The sequence below is a fragment of the Oryctolagus cuniculus genome, chromosome 13 (genome assembly GCF_964237555.1).
Source record: "Oryctolagus cuniculus chromosome 13, mOryCun1.1, whole genome shotgun sequence".
NCBI classification, from domain to species: Eukaryota; Metazoa; Chordata; class Mammalia; order Lagomorpha; family Leporidae; genus Oryctolagus; species Oryctolagus cuniculus.
Genome location: NC_091444.1, coordinates 16,186,321 through 16,200,644, shown reverse-complemented (window position 1 = coordinate 16,200,644; position 14,324 = coordinate 16,186,321). Strand labels below are relative to the sequence as shown.

Genomic DNA, 14,324 nt, shown 5'->3' with positions numbered 1-14,324 from the left:
CTCCCCCCACCCCCGTGGTAGTGAAGAGTGTCAGGTTGCACCTGTCTGCTCTGGATTGAGTCTTCATTCGCCCTAAAGTAACATGGGTGTTTGCTGTTTCTGAACATCTCCATGCACACAGGAGATTCCCCTGCCCCCTGGAAGTTGGCCATGGGTGCATAAATTCTTGGCCAATGCAACGGGAGCAGAAGTGACAGCTGTGTGACACTTGTGTGGGTGGCAGGCAGTCTGAGTACTGGAGCGATGCATCACTCTTTCCTCCCCAGGGTTTGCATTAACGGGAAGCTGGAGTCAGGAGCTGGAGCCAGTTATGGAACCTGGATCCTCCGATATGAGGCAGGGGCATCCTAGCCAATATCTTAACCACAAGGCCCAATGCCCAGCCCGTAGGTGGAATCACCCTGGGATTGAAGAGCCTGAGTTGATTCAGGGTGAATGGCTCAAGGGAATCCTGACCTGAATGGCCCGAGCAAGAGGAGAGTGCAGACAGGGTGAGTGTGGTCCTCCCCCGGCCCAGGGGTGGGATGGGGGCTGGTTGAGGTAGCAAAGGCTGGTGGTAGAACAGTGGACATCTGTGGCTGTTGCGGTGCGTCATAGGCTAAGCCTCTGCCTGAGTGCTGGAATCCCACATGGGCACCAGTTCGAGTCCCAGCTGCTCCTCTTCCTATCCAGCTCTCTGCTATGGCCTGGGAAAGCCGGGGCCAAGTGCTTGGGCCCTTGGCCAAAAGATTTGGAAGAAGCTCCTGGCTCCTGGCTCCCAATTGGCCCAGCTCTTGCCATTGCGGCCATTTGGGGAATGAACCAGCAGATGGAAGACATCTCTCTCTCTCTCCCTCTCTTTGTCTGTAACTCTACCTCTCAAATAAATAAATAAAATCCTAAAAAAAAGAAAAAAGAAAAAGAATGGTGATGTCATGCCTGCTCTTGTAAACCCACCCTAGCATGTGCCTGGATGCTGGAGGACACTGGTGCAGCACGACTTTTGCTGTGATGTCCAGTTACGGAATGAATACAGCCTTCTGAGTCCCACTGACCGAAGTTTAAATATGAACTTGTCACTTAAAGCTGTCTAACCTTGGGCAAAGTCCTACCCAGTCTCCTCATCAATAATATGAGAATAGTACCTACCTTTCAAGATTTAAAATGCGTTAAGGATTTTTTTGTTAATTAATTTTTAAGGGATACATATTTCATAAATACAACTTTAGGAATATAGTTATTCTTCCCTCCATACCCACCTCCCACCCACACTCCCACCCCCCCTTCCCAGTCCCATTCAAGAAGGACTTAGTTTTAAGATTTATTTTATTTATTTGAAAGGTAGAGTGACAGAGAGAGAGGAGAGATCTTCCATCTGCTGGTTCATTCTCTAAATGGCCACGATGGTTAGGGCAGGGCCAGTCTGAAGCCAGGGACCAGAAACCCCATCCAGGTTACCTAGGTAACTGGCAGGGGCCCAAGTAGTTGGATCATCTTCTAAAGCATTCCCAGGCATATACGCAGGGAGCTGGATTGGAGATGGAGCAGCCAGGACTTGAACCAGCGCTCATATGGGATGCCAGCGTTGCATGCATCAGCTTAGCCTGCTATGCCACAACACTGAGCCTAAGAAGGTTCACTTTATTTATTCATTTATGAATGACTTATTTATTTGAAAGTTATAGTTACACAGAGAGAAGGATAGGCAGAGAGAGAGAGGTCTTCCATCCACTGGTTCACTCCCCAGTTGGTCGCAATGGCTGGAGCTGCACCAATCTGAAGCCAGGAGCCAGGAGCCAGGAGCCAGGAGCTTCCTCTGGGTCTCCCACATGGGTGCAGGGGCCCAAGGACTTGGGCCATCTTCTTCTGCCTTCCCAGACCATAGCGGAGAGCTGGATCGGAAGTGGAGCAGCCAGGTCCCGAACCGGCGCCCACATGTCAGGGCGTTAACCCACTGCACCACAGTGCCGGCCTCTAGGTTTGTGGATTCTTATATCACAGGGAGCGGTGAGGGGAGGGCCAGGAGCGCCACCCTGGTCTCCTAACTCCTCCATTGAATCGTCACTCTCCCTTTGATTTTCAAGTAAAAGAGTTAGAAGATCTAGAAGTCTGACTGAGGACAGAATACCGACACACGTGCAAAATGAACAGTGTAACTTACATTAATTAACATTTGATTAGCCAAGATCTGATACAATTGGTTCCTTAAGAGGCTCAAAGTCTACTGACACTGAAAGATACTGACTTAGCTGCTACCACTGCTCTTTTTTTTCCTTGCTTTAATTTTTTTTTAACATTTTTTCCTGTTCTTTCTTTCTTAATATATTTTTTTGACAGGCAGAGTGGACAGTGAGAGAGAGAGAGACAGAGAGAAACGTCTTCCTTTGCTGTTGGTTCACCCTCCAATGGCTGCCATGGCTGGTGTGCTGCGGCCGGCGCACCGCGCTGATCTGATGGCAGGAGCCAGGTACTTCTCCTGGTCTCCCATGGGGTGCAGGGCCCAAGCACTTGGGCCACCCTCCACTGCACTCCCTGGCCACAGCAGAGAGCTGGCCTGGAAGAGGGGCAACCAGGACACAATCCGGCGCCCCGACCGGGACTAGAACCCGGTGTGCCGGCGCCGCAAGGCGGAGGATTAGCCTAGTGAGCCGCGGTGCCAGCCAATATATTTTCATTTTATTTGAAAGGCAGAGAGAGAGAGAGAGAGATATCATCCACGTGCTGGCTCACTCCCCAAATGCCTGCAACAGGAGGCGCTGAGCCAGGCCAACACCAGGAGCCTGGAAACACAATCGGACTCTCCCACAGGAGGGGCAGGGACCCCAGTACTTGAGCCATCACCTGCTGCCTCCCCGCGTGTTCATTAGCAGGAAACCGGGTCAGAAGTGGAGCAGCTGGGACTCAAACCAGTTACTCTGAAGTGGGTCATGGGCAGCCGAGCTGTGATTTAACCACTGTGTCACCCTGCTTTATTCTTAATTCACCCAGCGTTTCTATCAGGTGGGCCAGTCTCACCTCCCATTCAGACTCCCTAGTTTCCACCTGCTGATGGGAAGTTCTGATGGCCGCTACCGTGTAGGTACTGTGGCTGCAAAGCCAGGGACATTTATCCCTGTGGACCAGAGGAGCCAGCCCTACTTGAACTTTTCAGCTAGCTGGCTGTCACAGAGGAACGCTCAATGGAACATTTTCCTGCTATGTAAGTCTTTCTGAAATATCCATTCATAAACAGTTCTTAGGGCACTGCCTTGTTTGCTGTTTTCAAACTGGAGTTGGTGTTTGTGATGGAATTTCTAGATTCTAACAGGTTGTCATGGCCTTTTTTGGTCTCCCTTTAGGGGCCCATCCAGGAATGTATAAGAAAGATGGGAGGCCAAGATTTGATCCAAATTTTCTGTCACTTGTAGTTCATTCATTCATTTATTTAACAAATGTTTATTGAGTGCTTATTCTAAGTCCTTATACTGGACACTGGAGATACTACATCAGATAAGACATAAATCCTGATTTTCTAGGGATTTTCCCAATTCAGTGTGAGATTTTGGCAAGTTAGCAGGCTGTTAATCAGAAATAAGTGATCATTGGAAGTGGAATGTCCCGAGACACCGATATTGTAGCTAAAAGGGGCTCCTCTCCTTGCTAGCCCGGGTCGCCTCTGCCCTGTTGCAGTGTTGCACTAGTTGTGCGTGTCTTTCCTCCTGTACTAGAAGGGCTTGGTCCCGAACCTCTGTGCCCTCTGTTATACTCGGGTCAGTGCCTAGAAAAGTAGCGGTTCCTAGAAAGGAGCAGTTGCTGAGTACTCCAAGGAAACAGTGTTGCCTCCGCATCACAGTGTTTGCTTTGCCCAGCAGAATACGGGCAAGACTTCTTACCTGTGCCTTCTGCATCCAAGATTTCAACCAAACAAGGATTGGAAACATTTGAAAAAAAAATTGCACCTGTATGGAATATGGTAACTTTTTTTCCTTCTCGTTATTCCCTGAATAATACAACCTCACAACTGTGTACAATAGCATTTACATTGTATTAGGTATTGTAAGTAAGAGTTCAGGTATAGGGAGAATGTGCAACACATGCAAATACGGCACCATTTGGTATCTGCAGAAAGTTCTGGAATCAATCCTGTATTACACAAGTGAGTCCCAGATTCCAATTTTAATATTGTAAGAAGCATATTATAATATCATAAAAGAGAAAAAAAAAACAGGTGATAAGACATATAATCCCACTGCCGTAAGTCATCCATTAGGGAACTGAGATTCATGGGTACGTGAGTCAAATGTGAGAGCTGTCATGAGTTCCTGCCGTGAGCAGGCACTGCTTTCAGCTGAGGCTGCTTCGTGGAAGACCCCAGACCTGGTCCCTCCCTTGATGCACCTCAGAGCCCGGGAGGAGATGGCAGAAAAAGGCATCCTGGAGTGCCACGTGCACTGTGTCCTGTCCCTGTGGGCCAGGCTGGCCGTGAGCTCCCAGAGTAGTTGCTTCCCCTGGCAGGGAGGAGGAGGAGCCTGTGGGGCAGCAGCATCCTGAGAGACAGGTGTCTAGTGTTGGAGCCACCTGCTTCCCGCTCCTTGGGCTTTGCTGCAGGACAGAGTCCTCACGTTGCCTTCGGGCGGGTTTGGAGTCCCGGAAGAACTGCCTTTCTGTGAAGCAGACACCAGCTTTGCTTTGCTTTACAACCTACCTGATAGGACTCCGTTTTGGTGCCTCCCAGGGGGAACGTGAAGGATAGGAGGCAGCCCTTCCGATTTCTTCCCTGCAGGTTTTTTACACAGACATCTGAATCCGAAGCACTAGTATAGTCCCTTCTGATGATAAGCTCCTGAGAGGTGCACCAGTCTCTTTGGAGTCAAATATAATTTATGCGCAAGCTGGGATTTGGTTCAACTATGAGCGACAGGAACCCAACATGATGGTGGTGGCTTAAACCAGACAGGAGTGTGTTTTTCTCTAACCCAACTGTAAGGTGTGGCATGGCAGCTCAGTGAATGGCAGAGATTCAGGGGTCTTGGTTCTCTCAATCTGTGCCTTGACCACAGGGTCCAAGATACCTGCTGTAGTTCCAGTAGTCACGGCCACGCTCTACACAGAGGAAAGCTTAGGGTGAACGAGCAAGCTTTCACCATGGGTGTTACACACCTAATCCTAACTTCACTTATATTCGCCTGGCCAGATCTTAGGTCTGTAGTGACGTAAGGACAAAGGTGGCTGGATTTGCAGTGTTTACTGTAATGACCATGTGTCTAGGCCGGCGCTGCGGCTCACTAGGCTAATCCTCTGCCTGCGGTGCCGGCACACCGGGTTCTAGTCCTGGTTGGGGCGCCGGATTCTGTCCCGGTTGCCCCTCTTCCAGGCCAGCTCTCTGCCCGGGAGTGCAGTGGAGGATGGCCCAAGTGCTTGGGCCCTGCACCCCATGGGAGACCAGGAGAAGCACCTGGCTCCTGCCATCGGATCAGTGCAGTGCTCTAGCCGCGGTGGCCATTGGAGGGTGAACCAACGGCAAAGGAAGACCTTTCTCTCTGTCTCTCTCTCTCACTGTCCACTCTGCCTGTCAAAAAAAAAAAAATTAAATTAATTAAACTTGGGTTATTTCTCAGAAGCACTAATCACATTTCCAGTGCTTACCAGCCTTTGGTGGTTGGTGTCTGCTCTTAGGGACGGCACCCAACATTTCCATCAGTGCAGAAAGCTCAGTGGGGTACTCCTGCTCTTGTGACGTAGGCAGGTAATGTGCAGTGTCTGCTTCCACTAGTGCTATTGCCAAAATTTCATATTGAAAGAACAGATAGGGGCTGGCGCCGTGGCTCACTAGGTTAATCCTTCGCCTGCAGCACCGGCATCCCATCTGGGTGCCGGGTTCTAGTCCCGGTTGCCCCTCTTCCAGTCCAACTCTCTGCTGTGGCCCAGGAGGGCAGTGGAGGATGGGCCCCTGCACCCACGTGGGAGACCAGGAAGAAGCACCTGGTTCCTGGCTTCTTATTGGCGCAGTTCTGGCCATAGCAGCCATTTTGGGGGGTGAACCAACAGAAGGAAGAGCTTTCTGTCTCTCTCTCTCACTATCTATATCTCTACCTGTCAAAAAATATATAGAAAGAACAGATAAAGACTGATGAAGATTAATCAAGATACCAGAATTAGAACTTCCAGAATCAAGATACCAGAATATGAATAATTAGCCATCTCTCTGTCTCTTCTATTGTTCTGCCTTTCAAATAAATAAATAAATCCTTAAAAAAATAATGGAACTTGTACTGCTGTTGCTGTTTTTGCTTTCAGAGGATTTTTCTGGAAGTCAGCTATCTATTACATGATATTAGACATAGTGTGTCATCTCTTAATGGCAAATAAAAGTTGAGATTCTTCCCTAAGAGGCAGTAGAAGAACAATATGCTAGTTCTTTGCATATATTTTGTACTTTGGAGAGTGGACTAGAATGTCACGTAGCAATCTGCACTTCAACTAGCACTGATATAGATGATTCTAGAACTGTGGCTTGAATTTAGGGCATTTTTCAAGGCCTTTTAACTACACTGCAGTTGGTTTTTCAATGCATTGGCTCAAATGAAACAAGAACAGAAGGATGACCAGGATGTAGGATCATTCTTACCCTCTTTCTGTGGAAGTTATCTCAATGTTCATTTTATGTAGATTTTTTTTATTTTGCAAAATGTGATAAAGACAAGTTTTGGAAACATTGAGTTTGAAATGCTTGTGAGGGGCCGATGCTGTGGAATAGTGGGCTAAGCTTCCGCCTCTGGCGCTGGCATCCCATATGAGCGCTGGTTCGAGTCCTGGCTGCTCCTCTTCTGATCCAGCTCTCTGCTGTGGCCTGGGAAAACAGTGGAAGATGGCCCAAGTGCTTGGGCCCCTGCACCCGTGTGGGAGGCCTGGAAGCTCCTGGCTTCAGATGGGCCTAGCTTCAGCCACTGTGGCGATTTGGGGAGTGAACCAGCGGATGGAAGGCCTCTCTGTCTCTCCCTCTCTTTATTGGTAACTCTGTCTCTCAGATAAATAAATAAAATCTTAAAAAAAAAGAAATGCTTGTGAAACTATAACGTATTTAGCCCAGTGCCTAATATATAATAAATGTTAATTATTATTACTGTTTTATTAGCACATAATAAATGTTATCATTCTTAATATTATTAGTCCTTTTTTTTTTTTTTAAAAAGATACATTTATTTATTTGAAAGGAAGAGTGGCAGAGAAAGAGAGAGAGATTGATCTCTGTCTGCTGGTTTACTCCCCAAATACCAGCAACAGCCAGTGTGGAGCCAGCTGACGCCAGGAGCCAGGCGCTCCATCCAGGGCTGCCATGTGGGGCAGGGATTCAAGTACCTGACCCATCATTCGCTGTTTCCCAGGCATGTTAGCAGAGAACTGGATCAGAAGTGGAGAGCCAGGACTCGAACTAGTACTCTGATAGGGGATGTGGGCCTCGTAAGCTGTGGCTTAACCCCCTGCACGACAGCACCTGCCCCTAAGCTTTTTAGGTTTATTGCCTAAACTACTAGCAAGCTGAGCATGTTTTCATATATTCTACAATTCTCACTTTATTTTATATCATTTGCAAGACCCTATCTATTTTGGGGAGAGGGCAAGGTTTTTGTTTTTGTTTTTGACAGGCAGAGTGGACAGTGAGAGAGAGAGACAGAGAGAGAGAGAGAAAGGTCTTTCTTTTCTGTGCCCCCCCCCACCCCACCATTGCAATGGCCACTGTGGCCGGCGCACCACGCTGATCTGAAGCCAGGAGCCAGGTGCTTCTCCTGGTCTCCCATGGGGTGCAGGGCCCAAGCACTTGGGCCACCCTCCACTGCACTCCCTGGCCACAGCAGAGAGCTGGCCTGGAAGAGGGGCAACCGGGACAGAATCCGGTGCCCCAACCGGGACTAGAACCCGGTGTGCCAGCGCCGCAGGCGGAGGATTAGCCTAGTGAGCCGCGGCGCCGGCCCCTTACTCTTAATTTTTAAAAAAGATTTTATCTATTTATTTGAGGTAGAGTTACAGACAGAAGAGAGGGAAAGACACAGAGAGAGGGCTTCCATTCACTGGTTCACTCCCCAAATGGCCGCAATGGCCAGAGCTGGGCCAGGCTGAAGCCAGGAGCCAAGAGCTTCCTCCAGGTCTCCCACATGGGTGCAGGGGCCAAAGCACTTGGGCCATCTTCTGCTGTTTCCCAGGCACGATAGCAGGGAGCTGGATCAGAAGTAGAACAGCTGGGACTTGAACTGGTGCCCGTATGGGATGCCTGGGTCTCCAGCAGCAGCTATACCTGCTACACCATTATACTAGCCCCATTAAATTTTTTATTATATAAAATTTAAACATTGTAATTGATCTATCTTTTGTAGTTTCTTCTTTTGCATAAAATATGAATAATTTATTATACTCTTCCAGAGATTTTAAAGTTATTAAGTGGATCTTGGTTTGGTGTTTGGTTTTATTCATTAAGGTGAATAATTTTTTGTCTCCCTTCTTCTGTCCACAGCGTACCTAGTTATTAAAATCATTTTCCATTGTTTTGTGATAACTTATTTTTCCCACACTACTTCTGTTATGCAACAGTTCATTCAGTAATGAACTCTGATTTGGTCATTTCTTTGAGGCCACTGGAACAAGCAGTGTCCAGGAATTTTCATGTCTTGGGCGAGTCCAGGATTTACAAAGAAGCTTGGCAACCAATTCTGTGTCACAAGGTAATTGCGGGCAGTGCACAAGAGTTCAGTCTTACTTGAAAGCTATACATCTTATCTTAGTAAATAAAATAAAACTGGCTAATGATCACCAACCTTATTTTCTTTTCTTCAAGGGATGGGCTTGGAAAAGAAGAGGGGTTTCTCACAATAGCACCAAACAGCTCTCAAGCAACAAATGGGCTTATGTCAACCAACACAGCTATCCTCATCACACAAACACACCTTTCTCCATGCAGTCCTTTCATTTTACAATTGTTTTCACATCTGTAGCATTCTATGACACCATCCTAAAAATATATTTGTTTGTGTCCAAGTAGCTTAAAGGTGCTTTATTTCCCAGAAGGACCAGGAGCTGGTGTTCATCAAAGCGTGCAGGGCAGGTTGGTCTCAGAGGACAGGGAGCCTAGTGCTGATAATTTGTCAACTACAGTTCCAGCAATCTGTCCATAGAAGGTGGAGACCGAGTTGGGTGTGGAGCTGGGGGAAGGCTGGCCAGGTAGGTTCAGGTCCTCTGATCATCTAGGGAGGGTGAAGCCAGTGTGTAGGGACCGCGGTTGAGACCTATGCTTAGATGTTGGTCTGAATCGGCCATGGTGGACTGGCAGAGTCCACTTCCTGTTCCAGCCGACTGAAGCGTGGACAGCTGGCCCGGACGGCGTTCTGAGCTTACCTACTTGTCTCATGGTGGAACTGCCATGAGCTTGGGCAGCCATTGAGGCAAAAGTGCAGACAACCTAGTGGGCTGTACCCCTGTGCATGGATCTACGCCTTCCTCTGAGAGAACAGAGCCTTTGTGTGTTTGCAGTTCGGTTGGGGAGACAAGACCTACACAGAGGAAAATTTAACTAGCAGTAAAAATTCGTATATAAACAGGAGCTGAATGATGGAACAGTCACTGGGTGAGAGTTCAGAGGGCGTGGCTGGGGGAGGGGTCACTGTGGGTGGGAAGAATCAGGAGCCGCTTCCCAGGTGAGACTGGACACAGCTGGGACTTGAAGGATGGATGGGTGCAGATGTGGGAAACACGAAGAAGCGTTCAGACGAGGAAACCAAAGGAACTTGAAAGAACTGAATGTGCTCAGGGGACAGCGATTAGATTAGAGAGGTTGTGGAGAGAAAGTTGGAAGGGGGAACTGAGTCTGGTGAAAAAGGCCTTGAACGCCAGGCTTTTTCCTGAATAACAAAGGAGAACTAAGTTCATTCACTTACGCATCTTACTTAACCACTCTTGGAATTGGAATGCCGGATGCCATCGTCTGTTGCCCATACATTGGGCTTTTGCCCTTGTATTCTTCTTGAGTTCATTTGGACTTCTGTGTGCATAAGAGAGGAAGTGCATGGGATTTTCAGGGCAATGGAAGTGCCTGGTGTGACCCTGGAGTGGAGGATGTGTGTCATTGTGCATTTGTCCAGACCACCAGAATTTGCAACACGGAGAGGGAACCTGGACACACACGATGAGCTTTGGGTGATAGGATGTGCTGGTGCAGCTCACCTGCACCACACTGCTGGGGGCTGTTGACAGTGGAGGGGGTAAGGGGTCTGTGAGAAATCTCTGTGCCTTTCGCTCAGTTTTGCTATGAACCTAAAACTACTCCCCAAAAAGAAAGTCTACTGAAGAAATGATAAGGGGAAGTGGTATTTCAGCACAGCAAATTAAGCGGCCTGTGACACTGGCATCCCAGATCGGAACACTGATTGGAGTCCCTGCTGCTCTGCTTCTGATTCAGTTTCTTGCTAATGCACCTGGGAAAGCAGCAGTAGTTGGCCCAAGTACTTGGACCCCTGTCACCCACATGGGAGACCTGGATGGAGTTCCTGGCTCCTGGCTTCAGCCTGACATAGCCCAAACCATCTCAGCCACTTGAGGAGTGGATCAGTGGATGGAAGATCTCTCTCTCAGTCTCTGCTACTCTCTCTCTAACTATGATTTTCAAGTAAATAAGTAAATCTTTAAAAAAAATTCTACCAAAAAATTGTGATAAGAAGACACTAGAGAACGATAGACTCCTATAGGTATCTTTCTTTTACAAATTTAAATTGAAACAATCAAAGTGAAAATCTTTTTTTGGTTAATTAATTTTTTAAGGAATACAAATTTCATAAATACAACTTTAGAAATAAAGTTATTCTTCCCACCATACCTGCCTTCCACCCACACTCCCACCCCTCCACCTCCTCCCTCTCCCCTTCTCAGTTCCATTCTCCATTAAGATTCATTTTCAATTAACTTTGTACACAGAAGACCAACTCTATATTAAGTAAAGGTTTCAACAATTTGCACACACACACACACACACACACACAACTGTTTGAGAACAAGTTTTACAGTTAACTTTCATAATACAACTCATTGAGGGCAGAGGTCCTGCATGGGGAGTTAGTGCACAGTGATTCCTGTTGTTAATTTAGCTATTAACACTCTTATGTATGACATCAGTGACCACCTGAGACTCTTGACATGAGCTGCCTAGGCTATGGAAGTCTTTTGAATCCACAGACTCTGTCAGTGTTTAGATAAGGCCATAAGCAAAGTGGAAGTTCTCTCCTCCCTTTAGAGAAAAGTACATCCTTTTTTTTTTTTTTAAGATTTATTTCTTTATTTGAAAGTCAGAGTTAGAAAGAGAGAGAGGTCTTCCATCTGCTGGTTCACTCCCCAGATGGCTGCAACAGCCATAGCTACATTGACCCAAAGTCAGGAGCCAGGAGATTCTTCTGGATCTCCCACGTGGGAGCAGTGGCCCAATACTAAGGCCATCTTCTACTGCTTTCTCAGGCCATAGCAGGGAGCTGGATCAGAAGTAGAGCAGCTGAGACCTGAACTGGTGCCCATATGGAATGCTGGCACCGCAGGCGGTGGCTTTACCTGCTACACCACAGCACTGGCCCCAGTACATCCTTCTTTTATGCCCACTTCTTCCCCTGGGATCTCACAGAGATCCTTCATGTAGAACAATTTTTGCCACAGTGTTTTGGCTTTCCATGCCTGAGATGTTCTCACAGGCTTTTCAGCCAGACCAGGAAGCCTTAAGGGCTGATTATGAGGTCAGAGTGTTACTTAAAGTGATGAGTCTGCTGTGTGGACTGCTTCCCATGTTGGATATTCTCTCCTTTTTAATTCCATCTATTATTATTACAAGACACTTGATTCTATTTATATGATCACTTTAACACTTAATCCCATCTGTATGGTCACTTTAAGACTTCACAAGACTTCACATGATCACTTTAACAATTAAGATATCATTTTTACCACTCAGCTTAATGGGATTTGGGGTCCCATGACAAGTTTTTAAACCATACCCTTAGAAGTAAGTCTGTAGTGAAAATCTTTTAAAAGATTTATTATTTATTTGAAAACCAGAGCTACAGAGAGGGGGAGAGACACACAGAGAGAGGTCTTCCATCTGCTAGTTCACACCCCAGATGGCTGCAATGGACAGGGCTGAGCCAGGCTGAAGCCAGGAGCCTGGAGCTTTATCCTGGTCTTCCAGGTGGGTGGCAGGGGCCCAAGCACTTGGATCATCTTCTGCTGCTTTCCCAGGCCATTAGCAGGGAACTGGATTGGAAGTGGAACAACTGGGACTCAAACCTCCACCCATTTGGGATGACTGTGTCACAGACAGTGGCTTTACCTGCTATGCCACAGTGCTGGCACCCCAAAGTGAAATTTTAGAAATGCATACCTCACAAGCTAAGCTTCCACTTGGGGCAACAACATCTAACTTTGGAAGTGAAGCAACCAGGACTCAAACCCTGTCCAGTTCCCTGCTAATGTGCCTGGGCAGGCAGCAAATGGTAGCTCAAGTACTTGGTCCCTGCTACCTACATGGGAGACCCCGATGGAGTTCTTGGCTCCTGCTTTGAGCTTGACCCAGCCCTGACTATTGCGTGTATTTGAGGAATGAGCCAGGGGATGGAAAATGTCTCTGTCTGTCTGTCACTCTGCCTTTCACATCAATCAATCAATCTTTTAAAACATGATGGATCTCTCAGTCACCACGTCTGATTTGTCAGCCAGTCACATATGAGGGGACTTCAAAAAGTCCCTGGAAAAATAGTCCTCAGGATGTTTATTTTGGTGTAAAATATTTTTGAAATTTGTGTGTAGTTTTTTCATAACACATTTTCCTTGGTGTATCTGGATTTCAAAAAAATTTTTTAAAGATTTATTTATTTATTTGAAAGAGTGACAGGGAGGGAGAGACACACACACATACATACATAGATTGAGAGAGAGAAAGAGGAGGAGGAGGTGGAGGAGGAGGGGAGAGAGAGAGAGAGATCAGTCTTCCATCCTCTGGTTCACTTCCCAAATGACTGCAACAGCCAGGCTGGGTCAGACCAGAGCCAGGAGCCGGGAACTCCATCCAGGTCTCTCCACGTGGGTGATCCAAGTGTTTGGGTCATCCTCTGCTGTCCTCCGGCACATTAGCAGGGAGCTGGGTTGGAGGCGGGGAGCAGCTGGGACTTGAACTGGTGCTGTGATATGGGATGCCTGTATCACCGGCCGCAGCTTAACCCACCGCGCCATGGGGTCTGCCCCGGGATTTCAAAGTTTCTTGTGCACCAAAACAAACTTCTCTTTTAGTTCCATTTCCCAGGAACTTTTTGAAGTATCCGTGTATGTGTCAGTGTTCTCCTCCACAAGGCAAGTTTCGCACGTATAGTCCCTGACACAGTGGGCAGTTCCAGATGTGGGACACTTGGCAAGACGACGCAGAAGTTCCTAGAAACCCGACAGCTGGATGTGCAGGGCCACAGGCAGGCAGCAGGGTTGCGTCATTCAGGGCGATTTTCCGGGTTTGTTTCTGGTTCGTCTCAGCTCTGTCCCTGGTTGAGAAAATTCGGACACGCAGTTCAGGGAGCTAAGTGGTTGGTAACGAGAGCTAAGAAGTGGCAAAGGACGAAATCCATTTATTTTGTCTATCTGTTCTGCATCCACAGATTCCCTCGTCTCATGTTTCTGGTAAACATTTGGACATTGTGTTGAATTTTCTCGAATTTCTTCCATCTGGAAAAGTAGAGCATTTTACGAGACAACCGCAACCACCTTGTCTACCTTCAAACGCTGAACGTCGGACTGCTGCTCACAGGAAAAAAGCATAGCACATCCATCCACAGTGAGCTATGCAGGTTTTCTACTTTGAAAGAACATTAGAAATAAAATAAATAAAAGAGTGGGAATGGAATGAAATACGAGGAGAAATGGCTGAATCTGTCACCAGCTGTCAAAATTATTTTTGCTGTTTATAGAGTCCCGGTCCTCCAGGGAGTGCCCCACAGTCGTGCAGTGCACACAGCCAGGTGCTGCCAGCCACGGGTGCTGCCAGCCAGCGCTCTGCTCTGCCTGGGGGCCGCGGACCGGCACAGGCTGCTGAGGCCCCGCTCCAGGCCACTCTGCAGCTTGGCATCTGGGTTCAGATGTATCCCCTGAGGCCGTTGAACTTGGAGTCTAGAGTGCCGTTTTTGGATCCAATGCCAGTAGTGTGCATCTAAGACGCCAGAACTTGATCAAGAGCGGAGTCCTTTCAAAAGGAAATGTGGCGCCAGCGCCGTGGCTCACTTGATTAATCCTCCGCCTGTGGCACCGGCATCTCATATAAGTGCTGGGTTCTAGTCCCGGTTGCTCCTCTTCCAGTCCAGCTC

The 14,324-nt window shown here is 47.7% G+C and overlaps 1 long non-coding RNA gene across 1 annotated transcript; it reads left to right on the top strand.

Moving 5' to 3' along the window:
• Nucleotides 1-2,621: 2,621 nt before the first annotated feature.
• Nucleotides 2,622-14,030, top strand: LOC138844859 (uncharacterized). Its single transcript, XR_011381246.1, has 4 exons — nt 2,622-3,178; nt 3,831-3,931; nt 8,585-8,675; nt 13,623-14,030. It is a non-coding gene; the product is annotated as an uncharacterized lncRNA (long non-coding RNA).
• Nucleotides 14,031-14,324: the final 294 nt, after the last annotated feature.